This window comes from Chiloscyllium punctatum, chromosome 9 (genome assembly GCF_047496795.1).
Source record: "Chiloscyllium punctatum isolate Juve2018m chromosome 9, sChiPun1.3, whole genome shotgun sequence".
Classification (NCBI taxonomy): domain Eukaryota; kingdom Metazoa; phylum Chordata; class Chondrichthyes; order Orectolobiformes; family Hemiscylliidae; genus Chiloscyllium; species Chiloscyllium punctatum.
In genome coordinates this window covers 22,078,954-22,106,811 of record NC_092747.1, presented here as the reverse complement: position 1 = coordinate 22,106,811, position 27,858 = coordinate 22,078,954, and the positions used below count along the sequence as shown (strand labels likewise).

Below are 27,858 nucleotides of genomic sequence, written 5' to 3'. Positions count from 1 at the left end.
TTCCTTTTTCCAAAGTGCAAGGCCTTGCATTTGCTCACGTTGAATTTCATCGGCCATTTCCTGGACCACTCTCTTAAACTGTCTGAATCTTTCTGCAGCCTTCCCAAAATATGATGACATTTCAAATAGCAGCAGAAACTTTGAATGAGTGATCCTGAAGTGAGAAGGCCCTGGCTTGTACTAAGCTATGATGAGATATCCTTTCGGGACAGAGATAAGTGCTGGCCCATTCTTGACCTAGAAGCCTGACATGCTCACTTGTTTAATTCTGGAGTTGAGAGGATTGGTTTACGAGGAGACATTGAGTGGACATGGTCTGTGCTCATTGGAGTTTAGAAGAATGAAGGGGGATCTTATAGAAACATCCAATATTATAAATGGAATAGATAAGATAGAAGGAGGGGGGGTTGTTTCCACTGGTGGGCGAAACGAGGATTATGGGGCATAGCCTCAGAATAAGGGGGAGCAGATTTAGGACTGAGTTGAGGAGAAATTTCTTTACCTAAGGGTTGTGAATCCATGGAATTCCCAGTGCAGTGAAGCAATTGAGGCGACTTTGTTTAAGGCGAAGGAAGATAGATGTTTGCATGAATTAAGGGTTATGGTGGGTGGGTGGGCAGATAAGTGAATCCACAAAAAGATCAGCCATGATCTTATTGAAAGGCAGAGCAGATGGGTCAGGTGACCTCCTCCTGTTCCTATTTCTTATGCTCTTATGTGCTCAATAAATGAAGGTTAAATTGGTGGAAAGCATCAACCACTAGGTTTTCATCCTGTCTTGTTTGCAATGGCCCACATTGTTGTGTATACACAAGCAGCTGCTATACAGTTCCTTCTTTGGCAGAAGTATGTTTATATTGATTGAAGTTTGAAAGAATGAGACACAAATGCACGTAATCAGGTTCAGTTCTTAGAGATCTTGAGTTGCTGAGAAACTGCTTCGAATGTACAAACATGATCCTGAAGAAGAGATACACCTGAAACATTGGCTTCTCCACCTCCTGATGCTTCCTGACTTGCTGTGTTCTTCCAGCCTCCTGCTTATCTACATTATAAATTCAAAGTTAAAAAAAATCACACAACACCAGGTTATAGTCCAACAGATTTTTTTGGAAGCTTTAGTTTTCGGAGCGCTGCTCCTTCATCAGGTTGTGGAGTATAAGATCGTAGGACACAGAATTTATAGCAAAAGTTTACAGTTTGATGTAACTGAAATTATATATTGTAAAAGACCTGGATTGTTTGTTAAGTCTCTCATCTTTTCAAAGCAGGAGTAGGCCTCTTGACCTTTTGATCCTACTCCAGTGTTGAATATGATCACAGCTGATCGAATTATTCCACATTCCCTCATCCTCCATGATCTTTCACCCCATTGTCCAACAAGAATCTATCTACCTCTACTTAAAATGTATTCACAGTGGTGGCATGGTGGCTCAGTGGTTAGCACTGCCGCCTCACAGCATCAGGGTCCCAGGTTTGATTCCAGCCTTGGGCGACTCTCCGTGTGGATTTTGCACATTCTCCCTGTGTCTGCATGGGTTTCCTCCCACGTTCCAAAGATATGCAGATCAGGTGAATTGGCCATGCTAAATTGCCCATAGTGATAGGTGCGTTAGTCAGAGGGACATGGGTCTGGATGGGTTACTCTTCGGAGGGTTGGCTAGGCCAAAGGGCCTGTTTCCACACTGTAGTAAATCTAATCTAATCAAGTTTCTACTTCCAATACCTTTAAAGAAGACAGTTTGAAACACACAACTCCCTGTGAGAAAAAAAAACTTCTCATCTATGTCCTAAATAAACCTTTTTTTAAACAGTGACCTCTGGTTTTCAATTTTCCCACAGGCCAAAACATCCTTTGCTCATTCACCTTAAGAACTTCCAGAGCTTCTACATTTCAATCCAGCCTCCACATACATTCCAGCTGTTGCAAGCCAACCTTTCTTTATAAGACAATTCTCCCACTCCTGATATTAATCTTGTAAACCTTCTCTGAACTGCTTCTAATGCAATTATGTCCTTCCTTAAGTAAGGAGACCAATCTGTACACAATACCCTAGATTAGTTTAGATTCCCTACAGTGTGGAAACAGGCCCTTCAGCCCAACAAATCCACACTAACCCTCCGAAGAGTAACCTACCCAGACCCATTTACCCTCTGACTAATGTACCTAACACTATGGGCAATTTAGCATGGCCAATTCACCTGACATGCACAGCTTTGGACTGTAGGAGGAAACCGGAGCACCCGGAGGAAACCCGCAGAGACACAGGGGGAACATGCAAACTCCACACAGACAGTTGCCCGAGGCTGGAATTGAACCTGGGACCCTGGTGCTGTGAGGCAACAGTGCTAATCACTGAGTCACTGTGCCGCCCCAGATGTCTTATATAACTGAAGCATTCCATCCCTACTTCTGGATTTAACTCTGGTGATACTGTGCTTATATAAGACTTGTGCTTATCCCCTTTATTTAGAGCTCCTCCAACTGTGTTAACTCAAACATCCTGTAAGGATCTCAATCTCAGTTCTGTTCAGGTGCAATCCAGAGTCCAGAAGCAATAGCAATGTCCAAAGCTAAACCTTTGCCTCCTGCACCATCTTTCCAGCCAGCCATTCATCTGTCTTATTGCCCTATTTCTGTACTCACGTGCACGTGGCATTGGGAGTAGTCCAGAGATTACATTTGATTGCAAATTTTCTTCCAAATTCTGAATTCTGACTGCAGTCTTACATTTCTATAATAATTATTATCTGACAGCTCCACTCACTCCTCCCCATTCCCTCAACTTTTTCCCTGAAAATGAAGTAATTGAGGCATTAGCTACAATCGAAGCTGGAGTATATAAGGAGACCATTTACACCATTTCACTCATGTTAACTCTTTAGCCAATTCAAGCACCTGCCTCTCTCATTCACCCTGTGCAGTCCTGTGGTTGCTAATATTCTCTAGAATTCCTTTGTTTTTGATCAGCAACTTGAAAAATGATTTCCAAAGTTAAACGACAACAGGCACAGTGAGAACGTTGCTGATTGTAGCGTAAAAAAGGAGGATTTTCCAGACAGATGCAGCTAATCAGTAAAATAAATTAGCACTGCTAAATCCAATAGCTAATTGGATGTCCATGGTTGATATTGGCACTGATCTGCCACTTAGTTGAAGCTGTACTTGCAACTTCTTTGAATGCATCAATGATAGTGTCATCCCACAGAAATCCAGAAAGAAGCTTCCCACCATCAGTTTGTAGTTAATATTAATTGTTTACATCTCTGAAACATTATGACTTGAAGACTCCATGGCGTAATCAAGAATGCTTAAGAAAATAATTTTTAACGTTTCCTTGACCTGACTTTGCCAGCCTTACTAATTGCCCACTGGGGACATGAAGAACAGATGTTAGCCATTCAGCCAGTTGAGCTTGCTTCATCTTTCAACAAATGATGGGGAGACATGGACTAGGGGTGATGGATTAAGGGGGTGGAGGGATAAACGTGGCCCAGGGGAGTGGGGGCAGGGGGACAATGGGAGATAGGGGTGGCAGTAGGCAGTGGATAGTTCTATTGCCAAGTCCAATCAGATGATATCCAGTAATACACTCCGAGAGGAGCCTTGGTCATTGTCGTAGCCTGCTCTACTCTCCATAACAGAAACATGGCATCCGGGAGCAGGAACAGGCCATTCAGCCCCTTGAGACTGCTCAGCCATTCAACATGATTATGGCTGTTCCTCTAACGCAATGTTATATTCCCACTTTCTATCCATACATCTTGATGTCTTAAAGAGTGATCCATCCTTTTCTTGAATATATTCAGTGACACAAGCTCCACAACTTCCTGTGATTGAGACTCCCACAGGTTCACTTACCTTTGAGTGAAGAAAGGTTTCCTCATCTCAGTTCGATATGTTTGATCCGACATCCTGAGACTGTGAGCCCTGCTTCCAAACTCCCCAACATAACTGTTTGAATTTTAATTTGTGTTTCAGTCCTGATGAAGGGCTTATGCCTAAAATGTTGACTGTCCTGCTCCTCAGATTCTTCCTGATCTGTTGCGCTTTTCCAGCGCCACACTTTTTGACTTTGATCTCCAGCATGTGCAGTGCTCACTTTCTCCTAACCCCGGTATCAGCCTAGTTACCCTTTGTTGTACTCTCTCAGTTACAAGTATATCCTTTCTTAGGTAGGGAGACCAAAACTGCACACAATACTATGGTCTTGCCAAGGTCCTGTACAACTATAACTATAATATGTTTTCCCTACTTTAGAACTCAAATCCTCTTAGAATTTGGTTTCCAAATTCCTTGCTGGACCAGCCTGTTTACTTTAATTGACTGATGAAGAAGGATATTTTTGTACATCGACACTTTTCAATATATCACAATTGACATAATAATCTTCTTGTTTTTCACACTATCATCTATAACTTTACATTTCGCCATATTGTACTGCATCTGCCATGTGTTAGCCCACACATTCAACTTGTTGAAACACCATGAAGCCTCCTTACCTCCATCTCACAACTCACAATTCTGCCCAGTTTTGTGTCATCAGCAAATTTGACCTCATCCAGGTCATTTATGTATAGCATGAATAGCTGGGAACAGAGTGTTGATGCTTGTGGTACATTCTCATTACTACCACGTTCTGTTTCCTGTCTGTCAACTAATTCTCAATCCATGCCAATATGTTACGCCTATCTCACATAACTTATTTTAAACATGAATCTCTCATGCAGGCTCTTTTCAAAGTCTTTCTAAAAATCCAAATATACCACATCCACTGCCTTTCCCTTATCTGTTTTATTAGTTATTTCCTCAAAAAAACTCATGATTTTCCAAGCCAATATCCTTCCTCATAATTGTATGGAGTTTATTCTTTACTAACAACTCTACCCGACATTCATTTTCCTTTTTGCCTGTCATTAGTGAAATTAAGCATGATATGCCATTCATATGCCCCCATACTGGCTTTGACGAATCGCACTGATGCATTAGACTCTATTATTTTTCCTACTGCAAATGTTAGGCTAATGGATCTCTAACTATTTGTATTTTTTCTCGCTCACTTTTAAACAGTCGGGTGACATTTACTATGCGCCAACCTAAAAGGACTGCTGCAAAGGCTATACAATATTAAAGTTGACCAGCAATATTTGCATCCAATAATGTCAGACCTATGTCTATGAGTACTCGGGATTTAGATTATCAGGCCCTGCTGATTTGTCAGCCTTTAATTTTGCGAGCACTCTTTTTTTACTAATACTGATTTCCTTCAATTCAATTTTCTCACTAGACTATTTGTCCCCTAACATTCTTGGAAAGTTATTTGATTTAACATCTATGAAGTTAGAACCAAAGTATTTGTTCAATTTTTCTGCTGTTTCTCTGCTCCTCATTATTATTTCCCCAGTTTCTGACTTAGGGGATCTACCTCACAGATCTATAGAAGCTGCTTTGTATTCATGTTTTGTATGCATGTCAGTATTCATGTTTTGACTCTCATACTCTATTTTCCCGCTCTTAATGAAACTTATGTCTCTCTTTTGCTGAATTCTAAACTGCTCCCAATCCTAAGGCTTGCTGCATTTTCTGGTAGTTTTACATCTTTCATCTGTGGATCTAATACTATCCATAATTTCTTTTGTAAGTCATACTATTATTATTGTGCTGAATATGAATGAATGATTATTGTAATTCATTCACATGGTCTTTAAATATAAGTTTAGAGTGAGAGGGGAAAGATTTAAAAGAGACCTAAGGGGCAATGTTTTCATGCAGAGGTGGTGTGTGTATGGAATGAGCTGCCAGAGGAAGTGGTAGAGACTGGTACAGTTACAGCATTTAATAGGCATCTGGATGGATTCATGAAGAGGAAGGGTTTGGAAGGTTATGGGCCAAATGCTGGCAAATGGGACTAGATTAATTTAGAGCATCTGGTTGGTATGGATGAGTTGGGCTGAAGGGTCTGTTTCTGTGCTGCACAACTCAATGTCTCTAATTGCCTATCTACTGTTAACCCTTTTAATAAGATTCTCCAATCCATCATTGCCAATTTATATCTCAAACTTACATTATTCCCTTTATTTCAATTCAGGGCTCTAGTTTCAGATTCAACTATTTCACTTTCTATCTTAAAAAAGAACTCTGTCACATTATAGTCATTCTTCCTCAAAGGACCTCACCCAAGATCTTTAATTAATCTATTTTCATTCCACAATATCCAATCTAGAACTACCTGTTTTCTGTTTGGTTTCTCAATATATTTATCTATAAAACCATCATATGCACAGTCCAAGAAATCTTCCCATACCATTTCATTGCTCATTTGGTCTGTCTAATCAATACGTAAATTCTAGTCACTCATGATTACAGTTTCACCTTTATTACATCCATCTCTGATTTCTTGTTTAATGCCTTCCCTTACATCACCATTATTATTTATGGGCCTGTGGATAACTCCCAACACTTTCTCCCTTAATGTTCCTTATTTCCTTTCAGACAGATTCCATGTTATGGTTTTCTGAGCCAAGTTCTTTCTTCATTGCTGCGTTAAGTAAATCCTTTACCAGCAATGCTACCTCAAGTCCTTTCCCTTTTTGATTTCAGTTCCTCAATAATGAATACCTCTGGATGTTCAGTTCTCATCCTTGATTATCCTGCAACTACATCTCCATAAAAAAACAACTATATCATAACTGCTTATATCTATTGGTATGGCTAATTAATCTACCTTATTGCAAATCCTCCACACATTAAGATACAAAACCTGAGACTTGCTTTTCTGACCGCATTAGTCAAATTAGCTGAATTTTGCAAGATGGACACTTTTTTTTGCCCAAGTTTTGTCTGCCTTTCATTTTTGTTTCTTACCTTTCAGTCTTTTCCTTTTTATCCTCATTTCCTTGTTCTGTATTTTCCTGTTCAAACTCCTAGCCACCTGCCATTCTAGTTTAAATCCTCTCTGACAACACTAGGAAACGCCCTGTTCTGAGGGAACCAGTTCTTCTCCTGCCCAAATGTAATCTGTTCTGCTTATGCCATTCCCACCTTCCAAGAACCAGTCTCAATGTCTTAGGAACTAGAATCCCGCCCTTCTATACTGCTGGGTATATCCTGATTTTTGGACTTTAGCTAACAAGTGACACTGTTAGTAATCCTACTACCTTTGAGGTCCTACATTTTAATTTACATCTTAGGCCCCTGTATTCTGTTTGTAGCAGCTTATCCCTTTAATTTCTACTCATGGTTTTGGCACTGATATTTACCATACCACGTCTATTCACCATCCCTCTTCAGAATGCCCATTGGCGCTCTGGCACATCAGTGACCCTGGCACTAGGGAGGCAACACACCATCCTGGAGTCTCTTTCGTGATCACATAAATGCCCATCTGTTCCCCTCACTATTGAATCCTCTATCACTGTAGCGTTTCCAATCTTCTTTATCTTTTTTTGAATACCAGAGCCATCCATGGTGCACTAGACTTGGTCACCATTCCTCTCCCCTGGTTAGTCTTCTCACTTGACAGCATCCAAAGCAGCACATCGGTTAGAGATAAGGATGGGTAGAACTGTCGGGGAACCAGCAAAGTTCTCCATCATAAATCACCACAGTTTTCCTCATTGGGGCCAAGAGAAGCTGGCCGTCTCCAATTAAAACTCGACCTGTTTAGTACAGATTGTGTCAGAATAAAACATTAGAACAAATTACACTTCAGATCAAACAATTGAAGTTGAAGCAGTCCATGTCCAAATGCAGCAAGACCTGGACAGTATCCTGGTTTGGGTTGACAAGTGGCAATTAACATTGATGCCACATGAGTGCCAAGCAAAGACTATCTCCAGCCAGAGAGAATCTACCCATTACCCCATGGCATTCAATGGCATTACCATCGATCATTCCTCCACTATAAACATCCTGGGGTTTACCATTGACCAGAACTGAACTTGACCTGTCGCATAAGTACTTTAGTTACAAGAGCAGGTCAGCGGCTAAATATCCTGTGGTGAATAACTCACCACTTGACTCCCCAAAATTCGTCCACTATTTATAAGATGCAAGTCAGGAGTGTGATGGAATACTTGTCTGGATGGGTGCAACTCCAATAATCCTCAAGAAGCTTGACACCATCCAGGATAAAGCAGTCTGCTTTTTTGACACCAAATCCACAAACATTTGCTCCCTCTGGCACTGATGATCAGTAACAGCAGTGTGTGCCATCTACAAGATGAATTGCAGAAATTCATCAAAAATCCTTAGGCAGCACTTTTCAAACCCGCAATGACTTCCACCTAAAAGGACAAGGACAACTGATTCAGAGGAATACCACCACTTACAGTTCGCTCCAAGCCATTCACCATGCTGATTTGGAAATATATCGCTGTACCTTCAGTGTCAATAGGTCAAAATCCTGGAACTCCTACCTTAATGGTGTTGTGGATCTCCCCACAGAAGATGGGCTGCACTGTTTCAAGAAAGCAGCTGAACAAACATCATCTCAAGGACAAACAAGATGGGCAATAACCGATGTAGTCAATGATGCCGATGTCCCTCAAATGGATGAATAGAAAAGTGTTGTCTTGTGTGCCCTTTATATTTGTATGTGGTGAACACTGCAGGAATGGATAGCCAAGTATTTGTTTCTCAATCATCCTTTCAAAGCCAATGTCTGGCTTTTTGAGTTCATTAAGTATCAAGAAGCAGAGGATCTGAAAGTAAAGCTGAAATCCTGCTTGTACATGCAAACCCTGCTCACGTGCTTTTCTGCAGTTTGTTATGGATTCAAACTACTATTCCCTCTGAAAATTGCTGCAGCTAAAATTTTAAAGGATCCTTATTTGACAGGGTTCTCTGCTTCGTGCTTTGTGAACTGGCTCCGTGCTGTGCTATTTGAACTGGTTCATTATCTTGTTTTCACTGTTGCTACTGTAAATGTCTACCCTGATTTGACCTGTTGGTTCATTAGGAAAAGTGTTTGCTGTGGTTGATATAATCAACCACCAGATGCAATAGAGGCATTGTCTGCAAAAGCAAACTGTTTGCTTGAGAGGTTACATGGTGATGTATCTCTGTGCTAAAATAAGTATCAACTATATTTAAGTAATGCTCCATTGTCCCTTGGCAATTTAAATGAGCATCATGTCATATTCTGAATTTTTTTTTCACTATTTCGATCATAGTGAACTCTATGCACTGGTCCACTCATTTGTAACTCCAACTGTTAATTTATGTCTACGATTCACATTGGACAGTTCCACAGCAATAAGGAAAACAATGAAAAAGAGCTGCATTTGTATTGCACCTTTCACAACCACTGGAGGTGTCAAAGTGCTTTATAGCCAATGAAGAGTTCTTGAAATGTCACTATTGTAATGCAGGAAACGGCAGCCAGTTTGCACACTGTTAGCTCCCAAAATTAGCAATGTGATAATGATCAGATTGTAATGATTGTAACGTGCTCGGCCGAGTGGACCTCCTAGAATATGAGTTCCCTGATTAGTTAGTGTGGTTTAATCAGGGAGCCCTGGTTGACAGATCTATTCCGCTCTGTGGGACTTGATTGACCAGGACCTGCTGGAGGTGTATGTCAGTATGCTTCGGGCAGGAACCATGAGTGAATCCATGAGGAAAGGCATCATCACCCTCATCTACAAGCGGAAGGGGGAGAGGGAGGAAATCAGAAATTGGAGACCAAACTCACTGTTGAATGCAGATTACAAAATGCTGTCAAAGGTAATCTCAACAGGGTCAGGTCTGCTCTGGGGTCAGTGATTCACCCTGACCAAACCTGTGCTGTTTTGGCAGGAAGATCGCTGAGAGTCTCGCACTTCTCAGGGATACGATCGCCTACGTGCAGGACAGAGGGTTGGACACCTGCCTGATCAGCTTGGACCAGGAAAAAGCCTTTGACAGGATATCACACAGGTATATGAGAGATGTTCTCTCCAAAATGGGCTTTGGGGAGGGAATCTGCAACTGGATCAGACTGCTCTACACCAACATTGTCAGTGCAGTCTCAATCAATGGGTGGGAATCAGATAGCTTCCAGTCAGATCTGGAGTCAGGCAGGGCTGCCCTCTCTCTCCTGTCTTGTTTGTGTGCTGCATAGAGCCATTTGCCGAGTCCATCAGAAAGGATGCGAGCCTGAGAGGGGTGACTATTCCTGACAGCAGGGGCCTGCAGGTTAAGGCCTCCCTGTACATGGATGACGTCGCCATTTTCTGCTCGGATCCACTGTCCGTGCGCAGACTCATGTGCATATGTGACCAGTTCGAACGACTTCGGGGGCAAGGTAAACCAAGGCAAGAGCGAGGCCATGCTCTTCGGGAACTGGGCTGACGAATCCTTCATCCCCTTCACCGTCAGGACTGACCACCTGAAGGTGCTGGGTATTTGGTTTGAGGGGGGCTGGGGCGTACGCCAAGCCTTGGGAGGAGCGATCAGCAAAGTGAGGCAGAAACTGGGCATGTGGAAGCTACGGTCGCTCTCCATCGCGGGAAAAAAACCTGGTCATCAGGTGTGAAGCACTGTCATTGCTGTTATATGTGGCACAGGTCGAGCCTATTCTCAGAACCTGTGCCACTGCAGTCACCCGGGCCATCTTCCAATTTATATGGAGATCAAAGATGGACCAGGTCTGAAGGGACTTGATGTATAAAGATCTGGGCAATGGGGGAAAAAATTCACCCAATGCCATCCTCATCCTGATGGCCACCTTTGTGTGTGGCTGCATCAAGCTGTGCGTGGATCCCTGGTACGCAAACACCAAGTGTCACTACGTACTGCGGTTCTACCTGTCCCCTGTGTTGCAAAGGATGGGCCTGGCCTCGCTGCCGCGGAACGCTCCGAGTAGTTGGGACCGTTCCGTATCACCTGTCCTTCATGGAGAGGTTTATGAAGAAAAACACCTTTGACCACAAGTCCATCAGGAAGTGATCAGCACGTAGTGTCCTTGAGACCCTTCGGGAAAAGGAGAGGGTGGATCCTATCGAGCAGTTCCCTGAGCAGACTGTCAAAGCCATTTGGCAGAATGCCTCATCACCAGAACTTTCTAACAAGTACCAAGTCGTGAGAAGGGCTGGTCGTGAGAAGGGCTCTGCCTGTGAGATCCTTTATGCACGCCTGACTCTCAGCCGCACTGCACGCTGCCCTTGAAGTGGCTGCGGGGGGAAGAGACTGTCACACACCTCCTTCTAGAATGTGCCTACGCAGAAGAAGTCTGGAGAGGAATGCAGTGGTGTTTGTCGAGGTTCGTCCCGAGCAGTGCCGTGACGTGGGACTCCGTGCTGTACGGTCTGTTCCCGGGGACGCACACCGAGACGAACATCAACTGTGCCTGGAGGATCATCAACTCGGTGAAGGACACTCTCTGGGCGGTGCTGAAACACCTCATCTGAAAGATGGTGCTTCCAAGAGTGCAGCACTCCCTCAGTTTTGCAGTGGAATGTCAGCTGGGATGTTTTGCGCTCAAATCCTGGACTGCAACTTGAATTGTTTGATTCAGGGGTGAGAGTGCGACCAACTGAACCACAGCTGACATATTTATAGCCACAAAAATGATTAATATCTCCTTAGGCTATGGTAACTGAGTTCAAAGTACAGCCTGCAATTTAACATCGATTCACAAACTGCATAGAGAATTTATGCGTAAACTGACAGAGGGGCTGTCCTTCCTGAAGTTGGACATAAGCCATTGTACTTGCAATTGCAGTCAGATGAGGATTCCCAGAAATATGTTGCAAATCATACCCGTAAGGATTCATACCAATTTCTGAGACTGCCACTTGTCGTATCATCAGCCTGTGGAATTTTTCAGCAGACAATGGAGAACATTTTGCAAGGTCTACCCATTTATCTAGATGATGGGCTAATCATAGAGAAGACCAATAAGGAGCACTTACAGATCTTGGATGTAGTGTTAGACATTTCTCCCAAGTGGGCGAAGGCCTTAGAAGGGAATAGTGTGTGCTCTAGGCACCCCAAGTGATCTACTTGGTCAACAGAGTCAACAAGAGCAAGTTACACCCATTGGAAGATACAATGTGGGTGACAAAGGTGCCCTGGTTCCATGTCTGTACCAGAGTCTAGGTTGCTCCTTGGGCTGGTGAATTATTACAGAATGTTCATCCATGATCTGCTCTCCATCCTGGCACCTTTGTATCAACTCTTAAAAAGGGTCACCCATGGAAATAATCACATAGCTAATCAGTAACCCTCTGGAAAGTGAAGAAACAGCTGTCATCCTCAAAGATGTTGGCACACTATTATCCTGAGCGAGATCTGGTATTGATATGTGATGTCTCCTTGCATGGCATCAGTATAGCATTAGTTTGCAGGTGGCCCTATGAAGAGAAATGCCTAATACCATGTGCATCCAGGATTTTGGCTAATGCAGAGTGTAATGCGCCCTGGTAGAGAAGGAAGGTTTAACTAGATAAACCCTGGCCTCAGTTATACGTCATCCATACCTATCCTTTCATGGGCTCAGTGTTCTTCATCATTGTTGGATGCCCACACAATGTGGCAGGATGCGCATAGAGTTCATTTGTCAAACACGGGGATGAAGATAAAAAAAATTGCACACATCTTTTACAATACATGGAGTCCTGGAAATATTCATCACAGATAATAGGATAATGGGTTTACCATCAGGGAATTTGAGTTTAGGTCTTTCCTTGGGCTGGTAAATTATTACAGAATGTTCATCTGTGACCTGGTCTCCATCCTGGCACCATTGTATCAACTCCTAAAAAGGGTCACCCATGGAAATAATCACATAGCTAATGTGTAACTCTCTGGAAAGAGAATAAACAGCTATCAGCCTCGAAGGTGCCGGCACACTATTATCCTGAATGAGATCTGGTATTGACATGTGATGCCTCCCTGTATGGCATTGAAATGCTATTAGTTTGTAGGTGGCCCAATGGACAGAAACGCCAAAAGTCAAATGGCATTCGACAAAAAAGGACAGATACATACCATTGAACATCCAATGGTCTGGCAGAAAGAGCAGTCCAAACCTTGAAAGCAAATTTAAAGAAACAGCCTCCAGCTTCACGAGATACAAAACTGTCCCAGTTCCATTTTAACTCCCCCACCTTGTGGAACTACAAGGATAGATGGGGAGAAACCTCTGCACCAGGTTAACTCTGATCTTCCCAAGAGTGTGTGTGTGTGTGGATTTGGGGTGGGTGCTGCAGGAACAGGGTAAAACAGCATCAGGAACACCAGCTGGACATAATACATCACCAAGTGTTGAAGTCACATCTGTATCGGAGATGGACGTGACAGATGTTGACCCTTCAAAGTGACCCTTTGTCACTTGAAGAAGATAATTAATTTCTTCTGAGACGCTCCAGGTGTAAGAGGTGAGCAACGGTGTATTACATCCTGCCTGTATCCGAGGCCGGGTACGCCCAGTGCTAAAACAACCCAGTAGGAGCTACAAGAAAAAGAACCAACTGATGTCCAGGCTCAGAGGGAGAGGGAAATCATGATTATGAAAAGGTCAGCCAGTTGGACCTCATAGAATATGAGTTCCCGAATTGGTGCTGTTAATCTGGCCCATTCAGGGAGCCCTGGCTGACAGATAGAAACAGGAGATCCTGTTCACTCTGACAGCTGGCTCAGAGGGAGCTGGATCAGTGTCAAGAACTCTCTACCTGTAAATAAAGGGTGACTTGGTGATGGGATACCAGCCTCTGTGGAGTTATTTCACAGGTAATCTGTTTTTTTTTGTGGTCATGTTTGACTATTAGTCATGACATGTGGGATCACTCGACTTCTTTCAATTAGTGTCATGTCATGTTTTACATCCCCTGAGTAGGCAGATGGCACTTTGGTTTAATGTCTAATCTGAAAGATGGTACTACCAACAGTGCAGCACTCCCTCAATTTGCAGTGGAATGTCAGCTGGGATGTTTTGTGCTCAAATCTTGCAATGGGACTGCAATCCAGAACTGTCTGATTCAGAGGTGAGAGGGCTACCAACCAAGCCACAGCTGACACATTTATAACTAAGAAAATGATTAATCTCTCTTTAGTAAGGCAGCCGAGTTCAAAATACAGCCTGCAGTTTAACATTGATTTGCAAACTGCATTCTACACAACATTGTAAATGTATGTACATTTTGACCCCGGAGCTCTGTTTATAAGATGCCCAATCTTTCAATTCTATTTTCCAAGTATTTTGTAATCTTGGCTTCATGCCAGGTTGGATTGATACCGTCCATGTAGCTCAGTCAGAATGAATTGGCTTTGTTCAGGGAGAAAGTCCCATGCTGCTTGCATATAGGACATGTTAAGAGTTTATTTTGTTGCCATTTTTGCAAGGATTCCCATCTTTGACCACTCCATACTCATGAGAATTCAATGATGTAGCTCCAACCCAGATTGTGTACCCATGCAGTTTGGATTTCAAACTACTTAAATTATTGCTGAAGAAAATAAGAACTCATACAAAAGAAAGTAAGTTTCTTCCAACATCAGTTTTAAGAGGGAATAATCTAGAATGCTGTAGTGAAGAGTGAAGAAAGTTGATGCAATACAGCTAAAATCTTTTCAGGGGCAACTGAATAACTACTTGAAGTAGAGTGGACCAATGATAGAGCACTTTCAAAGAGGCTGGTGCAAGCACAATGGGCTGAATAGCCTTTCCCTCTGCTGTATGATTCTCAGTAATTCTGTTAGGGTGGTTTCACTCCCTATACAGATGGGTCTGTCTATACCAAAATCATTTACATGTTAATTCAAGTTCATTCATATTACTTCTCTTCCTCATTCCAATGCAAACAGCCTTCTTTCCCTCTGGACTAATGAGAGTTAGCTAGGAATGCATTACTAGGAGTTGGCACATAATTTAGCATATTTGCTACACCCTTTTTGTAATCTCTAACATAAATGCCTTGAAGTACCTGTAACCACACCCAGTACTACCATACTCTCCTTACTGCTATTAAACCATTCATTTCCACAGCTCTGACATTTCGCACAATGTCTTCTACACTTTCAGCCTTCAAGGTCCCATATTCTGGCATTCCCTCTCAAAATCTCTCTGCCCTTTTCATCTCATTTTCCTCCTCAAATAGCCTCTTTGAAAACCTAGTTTTTCTGCACTATTTGGTCACTCCCTGCGAATAGCAACTTCTTTTCCTTGTCATTCATTTTGTTTTCTTTGGTTCCACCTCTGATTTGATTTGGAGATGTCAGTATTGGACTGGGGTGTACAAAGTTAAAAGTCACACAACACCAGGTTATAGTCCAACAGGTTTAATTGGAAGCACACTAGCTTTCGGAGCGACGCTCCTTCATCGGGTGATTGTGGAGGGCTCGATCGTAACACAGAATTTATAGCAAAAATTTGCAGTGTGATGTAACTGAAATTATACATTGAAAAATTGACAGACAATCAATTTTTCAATGTATAATTTCAGTTACATCACACTGCAAATTTTTGCTATAAATTCTGTGTTACAATCGAGCCTTCCACAATCACCTGACGAAGGAGCGTCGCTCCGAAAGCTAGTGTGCTTCCAATTAAACCTGTTGGACTATAACCTGGTGTTGTGTGATTTTTAACCTCTGATTTGGAATGCTTTCCCATGCTACAGGGGTCTTTTTGGTAGCTATCAATCTAAAAACTCAATCCTCTCAACATGCAAATCAAAACATTTCCCTCCAAATTTAGACCGATTATGAGCAGCAGATTGAAAGCTCATATTTGGTGAGGATTGTTTTCCAAAGTGTTCAATGTTCTCTGCGAATCTATCATTTCTGCCAAATCTCTGGCACGCTGATAATTCAATGGTTGCAGTACTCTGCAGGTTATTCTGCTATTCTGACAGCTGTGACTTATTTTGAGATTTCCAATTCATGTTTTGGGTAATTTGTTTACTTTTTAGAGCAGTGCGTTTAACCAGTTCACCTGATCGTGCCTCACATTTGACAAGCCACAATTCAAAGTGACCAGTAGTGTCATTGAGAACAGAGGCCTGTGCTACACCATTACTTTTTAATTGAATAACCTATTGATTATTAAGAAAAAAATTAGGCTCAAGACACTACATTAATTGTGATGTAACATTGAACTGAATATATTATAATGCTCTTTTCTGATGGCCAATTTATAGAGGTACTTCCAGATTTTGCAAATCCTGATGAATATTAATTACAGGACAGTGACTCAGCAATATTTTTGCATTACTCTCTCGTTGAGATATTGGCACTATTGGCAAAGCCAGCATTCATGGTCAACTATAACGGCTCCTTACCTGATTTCAGAGGCCAACGATATTGCTGTTGGTCTGCAGGCCTAACCAGATAAGGATAACTGAATCCCAAATGACATTACTAAAGCCAAATGGACTTTTACAACACTTGCTGCCTTGGTCATTATTTAGGCCAGCTTTCTGTGGACTGCAGTGATTAAGGAAGGCAGCTCACCACTGAAATAACTCCACAGAGGCCGATATCCTGTCAGCTAGTCACCCTTTATTTACTGAGTGTGGTGCTGGAAAAGCACAGCAGGTCAGGCAACATCTGACGAGCAGGAAAATCGATGTTTTGGGTAAAAGCCTTTCATCAGGAATGAGCTTCAATCAGGGAAGTCATTTTTTATGAGGTCCACCAGGCTGACCTCATTACAATCATGACAACCACCACCTTCCAAGGGCCAATTAGGGACAGGCAATAAATACTGGCCAGCCAGCAACGACCCCATCTCACAAATGAATAAAAATATGCCTCTGATAGACTCGTCCCCTGGCAATACCAATACACCAGCACCTCCAGTTGTGTACTGAGAAGGGTGCTGTTGGAAAATGGGTGTTGTGCCCTCAGCAATGAATGCCATTTAAGATGAGGATCAGCAGCCTGTGCAGGAGAGTAAAGGCGTTGGCATTAGGAAGCCAGAGGTAGGGTTCAAGGACACATAAAAGGAAGATATAATCTAAAGGCAGAGCTGGAGGTAACTGGGTGTAATGAATAATGAATGTCAATGAAGGGTATAATCCTGCAGGAAACCAATTAAAGAATTCTGTGTCCTTATCATTGTACCATCTCATTGGTGGATGTACGCAGGTACATTATCAAACTTCACCAAGATTGGATGATCCTTCAGATTAAGCCATTGCACATCAAAGGCATTGGGTCCATTGCTAAGTCCAGTCAGGTGGAACCCTGTCTTACATTCCTACAGGAGTCTTGGTCATTGTGATAGGCTGCTTACTCTCCATAACAGAAACATTGAAACCAACAGGAACAGGCCATCAAATCTTTCAGGCGAAAGTGAGGACTGCAGATGCTGGAGATTAGAGTCAAGATTAGCGTGGTGCTGGAAAAGCACAGCAGGTCAGGCAGCATCTGAGGAGCAGGAAAATCGACGTTTTGGGCAGGACCCCTTCATAAGGAATGATTCCTGATGAAGGGCTCCTGCCCAAAATGTCGATTTTCCTGCTCCTCAGATGCTGCCTGCCATGTTTTTCTAGCACCACTCTAATTTGACGTCAAATTTTTGAGCCTGTTCTGCCATTTAATGTGATCATAGCTGACCCTTTACCTTAATGCCATATTCCCGCTATTTCCCACACCCATGATGCTGTTAAAAGCTGAAAAAATAGCCTTACTTTTCTGAATATATTTTGTACCTTGACTTTCATGATCTTCTGTGGTAAAAAATTCCAAAGGTTTGCTACTTTTTGAGCAAAGGTACTTTTCCACCTCTCAGTCCTAAATAGCCTATCCCCCAACCCCAGCCAAGGAAAACATCCTCCCTGCAACCAGTCTGCCCAGCCTTATTAGAATTTTATATCTTCCAACCAGATCTCTTCTCATTTTTCTAAAGTCTGTTTAACACAGGCCCAGTTAAACAAATCTCTCCACAAAGGAGCCCTGCCATTCCCAGCATCAGCCCAGTGAACCTTCTTTCTCTATGGCAAGTACACTCTTTCTTAGGTATGGAGACTGAAACCGCACATGATACTCCAGGTGTGATCTCACAAAAGCCCTATATAACTGCATTACAACATCTTTATTTCTGAAATCAACTTCATCTGCAGTGAAGGTCAAAACACCATTTGCTCTAAAAATTGCCTATTGCATCTACCTGTTTAATTTTGTTTACTCATGTATAGGAACACCCAGATCTCATTGTGTATCCAGACTTCCCAGTATATCATTATTTGAATAATGTTCTGCCTGTTTTTCTTATCAAAGTGTATAACTTCACATTTAGTCGCAGATTCTGCCACTTGTTTGCTCACTCTTGGATAAATCACCTGAAGTCTCCTTACTTATTCCTCACAAATTACTTTAGTTTCATCAGTCAATTTGGAAATATTGCATTATGTTCACTCAAAAAGGCCATTTATATATATCACACTCAGCAGGGATCCAAGCACTGATCCATGTGGTAGTTTGCTTATGACTGGAAAAAAATGCCTAATTTATACCCAATCTCTGTTTGGTTTCTGTTATTGTCAATCAATATCACCCCCATCCCACATTGCATTCTTGTGCAACCTCACGTTATAGAAAAATCACACTTTAGAAACAGCACTTAAAGTGTTGGTGATGTAATTGCGTAACAGCCAACACACATTTTAAAAGTTTGCACTTTAGAAAAGGTATCCCCAAGTTGTCAATCACATTACAGCAAATTTGTGTTAACAAAATGTGCATGATAACTGAACAATCTATACTGTAATTTTGCCTGCTAACTTCTTAGTAGGGACTTTATCAAAAGCCCTCATAAAATTAAAATACATGATATCTACTGATACTCCCTTTTCTATTCTAGTAGCTATATCCACCAAAAAAACTCCAGTCAATTTGTTGACTATGATTTGCCTTTCATGAACCCATTCAGGCTTTGTCCAATTCTGTATAGGTTTTCTAAGTGTTCTTTCATCATATCTTTTATATTAACATCATGTTTTCCCATACTACAGATGTTAGGTTAAATGATCTGTAAGTTGCTATGTTTTTGCTGCCTCGCTTCTTAAATAGTGGGATTACATTTGCCACCCTCCAATCTGTAGGATCTACACCGGGGTCTATAGAATTTTGGAAGGGGATCTCCAATGAATCTAATATTTTCAGGGGCATTTACTTCAGTATCTCAACCTGGGATGTAGATGGTCAGTCCCTGAGGATTTGACAGCCTTTACCTTCCTGCCTGAGGTGATAGTATAGGCAGATTCAATCATGGATTTCCAAAGAGCATCAGCGGTGGAATGGTGGCTCAGTGGTTAGCACTGCTGCCTCACAGTGCCAGGGACCCGGGTCCAATTCTAATCTTAGGTGACTATCTGTGTGGAGTTTGCACACTCTCCCCGTGTCTGCGTGGGTTTCCTTTGGGTGCTCTGGTTTCCTCCCACAGTCCAAAGATATGCAGATCAGGTGAATTGGCAATGCTAAATTGCCCATGCTGTTAGGTGCATCATTCAGAGGGAAATTGGTCTGGTTGTGTTACTCTTTGGAGAGTTGGTGTGGACTTATTGAGCCAAAGGGCCTGTTTCCACACTGTATGGAATCTAATCTATAAAGATAAATACCTGAGGGGGAAAGAAATGTAGAGTTTTAAGGAAAGGTCGGTGAGTAAGACGAATTAATTTACTCTCGCACAGATTTGGCATGATCTCCATAGGCTGTCTTTAGTATGACTCTACGATTCCAATCCTGATAAGGAGTAGATAGAAATTGGATAGGGTATAAATCAATCACTCATTCAGTAAGAATTTGTTTTGTGCAGTTGGTGGAAACCATTTCTGAACCCTCCCTTTTGAATTGTCGCCTGGGAATAAGTTTCAGGTGACACCAAAGATTTTACCTGAAGCATAGGGGATTGAGCTGCCAGTTCACCTGTGCAGAAGTTACTTACAGCAGAGAATGGGCAAACACTTTCACTTCTGATGCTGCAATAGATTAGTGAAAGTGGCTTTTGGAGGTGCTGGCTTTTTAAATGAGTCGTTTGCTCCCTCTAGTTACAAAAATTCCAAGCCACCACTTTGCAGAAGGACAAGGGCAATATCAACCAGCTTCAGTCCAAGATAGGAAACAACAGCAATAGCTTTCACTTATATAGCACCTTCAATTTAATAAGTTGTTGAAAATTGGTCTGACGTGGGAACATACACAAAGAAGTTTCAGGACCAGTGACCAAAGATGTGATGAAAAGACTAGATTTTAAGATGCATTTTAAAAAAAGAAAGAGAAATAATATTCTCTTAATCCAGAGCCTGGATTCTTGGTAGTGATGGTGCCCAGAAATACTTTTCACAATGTCTTCAAGATGCATGTGGCAATAAATATATCATCCATCATTTATTCAACAGGGCTGAATCTTCCCACTGTTTGGATAATTGCCAGTTTGGGGAGTTTCGTGGAGGGTTTCCCTCTGTAGGCCCCGGCAGCTTTTCTCATGCAATCTTCCACTGCCCCCCTCAATCGTTATGCATCGGAGTTTGCTGTTGACTCTTGTGGTAGAGGTAGAATTGATTGCCACTGTTGTGACCATCCAGCCTTGACAGCATGCGCACCATGTTTAAACCCCAGCTGTACACCAGTTCCAATGCCACAAGTCAGGAGCTGCCACTTAATGTCTGCAACTTGACTGGCATCATTCAGGAGAAGATTGAGAAAGGGGAGTTGTCACCCATAGATTGCAGACAGGTACCTGGAGGGTCCTGGTGGATGAGATGCTGGAGGGGAGGGCCTTCCTTTTTACTCAGGATCACCAAAAGAAGTATAACACGAGACACTGCCAGCTCAGACTGTAACAGCTACCCATGTCACTGCAGTATCCCCAGGGAGAACAAACACCCAGAAATGCAGAAAGAAGGTCAATGACCTTCCCCCAAACCCCCTCAACTCTCTGTAACAGTAACATCTCTCCACTACCATACATTCACTCTAACTATGCCATTGCACATCCATTTCACCAAGTATAATGGTCCACCACTTTCACTGTTACGCGTAGCTTCTAACCTCAATGGCTCGCTCCCACCTCACCTTTCCAAACTACTCAGCTTTCCTACCCTCTGCACTTTCTACACATTGCCTGGCCACACCTCACTGCCTTTCCGGTTGCCACAGTGTCACCAACAACTCTTTCAATCACTTCCATTAAATTTATATTTCTTTTTCCCAAAAGGCAGTCCCAGTGCTCTCCCATGCTGCATCGACTCCCACCCTGACATTTGGATTTGCCCTATATAACAATCATTACCCCCTCTGTATCCAAATGTAATGGCTCAAATCTCCACGCTTTCCTCAACAATGTTAATGCTGTGACTTTAAAAGTTATTTTGTCCTTTTTTTTTAAAGAGGTTGTAAGGCAGAGGTACCAAACACTGTGGGGTAGTGTAAACTGCTTGTGAGGCATTGGGTTTTATTTTCAATACGTCCTGAATTGGTGTGACCAGCTCTCACAGATCCAGATTTCTGTGGTTTGTTTTTTTTTCCCCCAAGTAGTACCAGAAGCTATTGGGGTCTCAACAGAGTTGGAAACTTCAGTGAGTGTGTCCTGAATTTTCTCTTGATTTTTTTATTTCTCCTGCTTGGGAAAACTGCACGAGAGAGTCTGTGTCTGAATTTTCCTTTTGCCGAGGGGTGTGTTTACGGGGTGTGACTGTATTGGAACAGTTAGTAATAGTTACTGTTTCTGTAGGTTAGCTCGCTGAGCTGGAAGAGGCAGGATATACCACTCGCGCTTCACCAGAGGCTCTCACTGATGATGTTACCTAGTCATGGTAATAAAATGTATGAAAACAAACTCTCCAGCTCAGCGAGCTAACTTAAATCCATATCCTCAACCTGAGCTACAAAACTTCCTGAAAATTGCTAAGCTACTGTATCTATTATTCTGTTAAGTTTCCAGTAGAGTTAAGTTATCCTAAGTTCCTCTTTCTTTGGTTGTATTTTAACTACAGTGTTTAAATAAATTGTGTTTTGATGAAGGTCAAGCAGTTTGATCAATTGCATTGCATCTGGAACAGATGTTTTACATTTACCTTTAAAATAAGAACATGTTAGGGTCTAAGCTACCTTCTTAAAATACGTTGAGGGGATCTGGTCCATGACATGGATTGATTCCTGATAAACCCTGATAACCTTTACCCAAACCTGGACTGTCCTGTGAGGATAGCAGCAACTTGGGACAGGCCAGTCCTCTGACTGATGTCTCGATGGCTTACAGACTGACTTACCGAAGAGTATTGTTGGCCCACACTAAAGGCTGCAAAAGGGGATTTTGCCAATGACCATGGGGAAATGCAGATGTGCTGAATAATTGTTTTGCTGTAGTATTCACAGCAGAAAAAGGAGATCGCTTGCAGGAAGTCTCAAATAAATTATCGGAGGATCGGGTACAGGGTCTAAATAAAATCTGCTTAAGTAAATCATCAATAATGGGGAAATTAACGGAACTGAAGAGTGACAAATGCCCAGGATCTGATGGTTTCCAACCACAGGTATATGAGGAGTTGGGCCACATTGCTGATGCCTGAACGATCAAGGTCAGACTTCCTTGTACAAACATTCCCCATGGGTCCTACATTCTTATTGATTATTTATGTAATTATTGCCAGTTTACTTTCATTATCAATTTGCTTCTTTTGTTAGCATTTTAGTCTTTCACTGCTGCTCCTTAGAAAATTCCCAAGTCTCCCATTCATTTTCTTTGCTCTGTATTCCTTAGTTTTTGATTACACTCTGTGCCTGCCTCTGTTAACCATTGGGGTCCATTCTTCACTTTGACTCCTCCTTTATAACTGGTATAAACTTTTGTCTGACCATCATGAAATACCTGCTTGAATGTCTTTTACTACCTGTCCATTGAATATCCCCTTTAGTTTTTCAGTCAGCTTTTTACAACTCTCTTCATGCCACAGTAATTGCTCTTATTTTAGTTTAGGACAACGGTTTGGGAGCCAAGGTGCTCTCCCTAAATTTGAAATTCTACCAAGTTGTGATCGCTACTCCCTAGAGAATCCCGAACTACGAAATTTTGTATTAATCCCACCTCAATGCACATTAGTAGATCTAAAGTGGCCTGTTCCTGGGTAGATTGTGCAACATACTGCACGAAGAATCAATCCTTGATGTACTCTATAAATTCATCTTCCACGTCAGCCTGGATCATTCAATTTGTCCAGTCAGTGTGTAGATAAAAATCAACCATGACAATTGCAGGTATCTGCTTATAACCTCCATTATTTTACATCTTATATTTTGCCATACAGGGTGGCAATCTTTCAATGACCTTTACCCGTGACGTGTTGTACTTGCTCTTTTGTATTTTCACCCAAATTGATTCCAGTTCACAATGTGCGGTACCTATCTCACCACTCAGCACCACACTGATATCTGTCTGTCCCTTTGATTGTTCAGTGCGGGCAAACGTGTCAATCTGCCTGATTTTATTTCTGTGCTAAAAGGCAAGGCAGAGGTTCTGTGAATGTTCAAGTCAGCTCAAAGTAAATGAGTGCTGAGAAAGAGTACTAAAAATCCCTGAGCTGCTTCCTGTCCTGGTGGGTAAGGTGTGCGCGTGTTCCTGTGCATGTATGTGTGTGTGAGCACGTACATGTAACTGTGTTTACAAAGTAACCTGCCTGTCCCATTGCAATGTAACATGTCAGTGAGCTCCAAAGTGAAACGCGGAAGTGTCATCTGAGTAAATGTGAGGTTAGACATGAGGCTGGTGTTTTGCTGATAACAATTCCCGTGAATGCAGGATGGAAACGATCACCGCCCAAGGAGTGTGCCATGAAATGTTGTGGAATGCTCACCGACATGGAGGCCTGGCAAGCACACTGATGATCTGCACCCATCAGGCAGTGGCTCTGATGTTCAAATCAGGAACTGGCACTGCCCAGTTTCTCATCAATACCTGGGAGAATCATGACCTGAATAGAAATGTGGTGTGATTAGTTCATAATGAGATGCTAATGCCTGCGAATAGGCTCCTCAGAGTCTCCTATCAGGATTCTGAACTAACAACTAAAATTTTAAACGGCAAAATCAGAGATTTTTTTTCCTGATGTTGGGAATCTCATTTTGTAATTCTTGCTACTTTCTCTTACATATCTAATCGGTGTCCATATGACTCATAGGAAGATTCCACTGAGAGAGAGAGAGAGAGAGAGAGAGAGGCGGACAGATAAAGAGAGAGGGAGGGGGGAGGGGGGAGAGAGACGGGTTTAGAGAGTGATTTTCAGGTCTTGCAGCCTAGGCAGATTAAGATAGTCCCATCACATGGGGAAAGATTTAAATCCATGATGCTCAATACAGTAGAATTTGAACATTATAAAAATAGAAATTGCTGGAGAAACTCAACATGTCTGGCAGCATCAGCACAGAGAAGGCAGAGTTAACATTTCGAATCAGGTGTTACCCTTTCGTAGTCACTGGACCCAAAGTGCTGTTTTCTCTCCACAGATGCTGCCAGATCTGTTGAGTTTCTCCAGCAATGTCTGTTTTTGTTTCAGATTTCTATCATCCACAATTCTTCAGTTTATTATGAAATTGGAAGTAGCTGAGCCCAGAGGAAGCTACAAGATAGAGTGTGGGAAAATTATGAAAAACTGCATGGGAATTTTAATATAAAGGATTTACCGAACAGGGAATCAATATCGACTAATATGTTTTGCATTGCTGGGTGAACTAGATGTGGTGTGATTTTTTTTCATTTATCTCATGGTTGTTCACAAGGTGGCTAATGTATTTTCTATATTTCAATCATACTTTCAGACATTCTTTCCATGCAAATGAGCTTTGGGAAGTCCTGCGATGACAAAAGGTCCTGAAGAACTCTCAGGTCTTTTACTCCTTCGCAGATTTGGAGCAAAGTTTTAGATTAGATTACATTCCCTACAATGTGAAAACAGGCCCTTCGGCCCAACAAGTCCCCGCCGACCCTCTGAAGAATAACCCACCCAGTCCCATTTCCCTCAGACTAAAACACCTAACACTAGGAGCAATTTAGCATGGCCAATTCACTTGGCCTGCACATCTTTGGACTGTGGGAGGAAACTGGAGCACCCAGAGGAAACCCACACAGACACGGGGAGAATGTGCAAACTCCACACAGACAGTCGCCCGAGGCTGGAATCGAACCTGGGATCCAGGTGCTGTGAGGCAGCAGTAATGCACTCAAAATCAGCCACTCATAGTGATTGAAAATTGGGCTCTTGGACGAGACTTTCTCAGTTCTATTTAAAGGTATTATCAATTTTGTAATTCATCTGTTTGAAAGCAGCCGCATCTTCCTGTGGTTAAACAGGCTTATATCATATCTCAACCTTTTTAATTGCAAAATCTCAATCTTAATGTCCACTGCAGATTTTTAATCAGTAAAGGAATTTGGGGTTATGGGGAAAAAGCAGGGAAGTGGATTTGAGGACTATTAGATCTCACTGAATAGCAAATTGCATGCCTCACTCTCTCTACGTACCTTATGGGCTGTGTGTTCTTGTTTGATATGATCTGCCTGTACTACTCGCAAAACAAAGCTTTTCACTGTATTTAGGTACATGTGTTTATAATGAGTCAAATCAAATCAAAAACAGCCTTGATGGGCTGAATGGCTCACTTTTGCTCCTATTTTATGCTCCTATGATCTGTTGTAGATAACTGCATGCTATCAATCGATTATGCACTGTCAGCAAGAGTAGAACATTAGGAAATCAAAGCAGTTGAAGTAAAATGCCAATCAAGCCCATTTCATTGTTAAGTACAGGAGTACAGGCCTAAGGACAGAACAGTGGCTCAGTGGCTAGCACTGCTACCGCACAGCGCCAGGGACCTGAATTCGATTCTACCCTCAGGTGACTGTGTGGATTTTGCACATTCACCCCATATCTCTGTGGATTTCCTCCCACACTGCAAAGATGTGCAGGTCAGGTGAATTGGCAATGCTAAATTACCCATAGTATTAGGTGCATTAGTCAGGGGTAAATATCGGGTAGGGGAGTGGGTCAGTGTAAACTTGTTGGCCCAAATGGCCTGTTTACATACTGTTGGGAATCTGATCTAAACATTATGGCTGATCTTTGAGTTTATCGCCTGCTCTTCCCCAGATCCATTGATTCTTTGAGCAACTAGAAGTCTTTTTCACTCGGCCTTAAATATATTCAATGATGAAACATCCACAGTTCTCTGGGGTACAGAATTTTCAGCCTTCATAAACTTTTGAGCAAATAAAACCTTATTAAACCAGGTCGTTACTGAATCAACGAACAGCTAAAAGCAACAGAGTGAACTGCCGATTTAGACATTGACCATTCCTGATATTGATAAAATAGGGCAGGATCCTTTTAAACCAATGGAACCAAGGTCCGATTAAATGATCAGTTTTATCCAGGCTTCACTCCCTGAAGCTGCACCGCTGCAGGAAACAATCCATGTGGAGAAGATACCCTTCAGGAATGTCAAAAACATTCCTGCGTGGGATGAGGAGGGGCCAGTCTCTTCTGCCCAGAATGGCGCACTGACGAAATCTTCCTGAAAACCCCTCTTCCCTCAACATTTCTGAAAGCAAAGAGGACAGCCAGGGATAGTATAGAGAAAGGAATGGCCATTCGCTCCCTCAAGCCTCTGCAAGAATCCGGTTAGATCCCCGTCCTCCATATCTTCGCTTACCAGCAAGTATTTTCATTCTGCATCCTCCTGCATCCTCAGGCATTGTGAAAGACTTGATAGTCAATTAACTCAAGTTTGAAACGCAGTTGCCAAGTAAAGAAATGCAGCAGCAAATTCACTCATAATGAGCTCTCTCACCAACAGCAATGAGATAAGTGACTGCCTGGGAGGCCCTGCTTGAACAACAAAGCAGCCTGAGCAAGTTTCCTGGAGATTCTGATCAGCTCAGTAAACAAAAGGTGTGTCAGGAGCGCAGTGGCGCAGGGCAGGTTCACAACGCCCGTAGCTTCGGCTGTTTGCAAGTTTTATTGTGAGAAGACTCTTGAAATTAAAGAGAATCTGCTCCTCTCAACTACTCCCATGCGAACTTCGGCAGAGGAAGAAAGAATCACGTTGTGCCTAAGAAAGCATTTTAAAACAACTTACACCAACAGTGACCTTCCCCATAAATCCACTCCATTTATGAATGCATGAGCAGTTAGTTATACGCAAAACTACAAATTAAATAGTCGTCATTTGTTTTAAAAACTTCCCAAATTCTTACCTTATGATGATGCTTTTGTTTGAAATATTATCTTGCTCTCTTATATTAAAGGTCTAAATGACAAAAGGGCAGTTCCTTATTTTATCCAATGCTGTCGACTGAGGGAACTCCCTCCGGCAGGTTTCTATGGTGACTTGGGTTATGGTTTTCTGGCAGCTGTCCAAAGAGGGAACTTGTTTTAGCGGTGTCAATGATTGAATGACAGTCAATTCTTCAATCTTGGCTCTTGTTTCTGATTTTGGTGGCACTTTTTGATTGAATATGTGAAAAAAAAATTGAAATGCGTACAAACCTATTGAATGTGATTTTTTTTGGTCTCCTATGAGGGAAATTGTCTGTTTGAGCAAAAAGGGAACTTTTCTTTATTCGTTCACAGGATGTGGGTAGGCTGGTGAGACCTGCACTTCGGGGAAGGTGGTGGGGAGTTGCTTTCTTGAAATATTGTGACTTGGGTTAGAGCAGCTGTTATCATGATTGTTCTATGAAGTAAAAACAGTGGAGTTCTAGGTCAGGGTGATGAACATCTTAGAAGAAGACTGGGAGATGATAGTCTTCCCTTCTGCTCTCTGTCCTTGGCCTTTTGGGTAATAGGGGTCAGTGGTTTGAGCAGGTAATGGAAGGAACCTTGGGGAGATGGTACACACTATGGGTTGGCAGAGCGTGAGGTTGAGGATGATGGATGGCT

The 27,858-nt window shown here is 42.3% G+C and overlaps 1 protein-coding gene across 1 annotated transcript in view; it reads right to left on the bottom strand.

Annotated features, from left to right (window-relative positions):
• Positions 1-27,281, bottom strand: part of atp10a (ATPase phospholipid transporting 10A) — a 348,664-nt gene extending 321,383 nt beyond the window's left edge. The window contains exon 1 of the mRNA XM_072577000.1: positions 27,174-27,281. The gene's annotated coding sequence lies outside the window, so the exon portion shown is untranslated. The remainder of the gene's footprint in view (positions 1-27,173) is intronic.
• Positions 27,282-27,858: the final 577 nt, after the last annotated feature.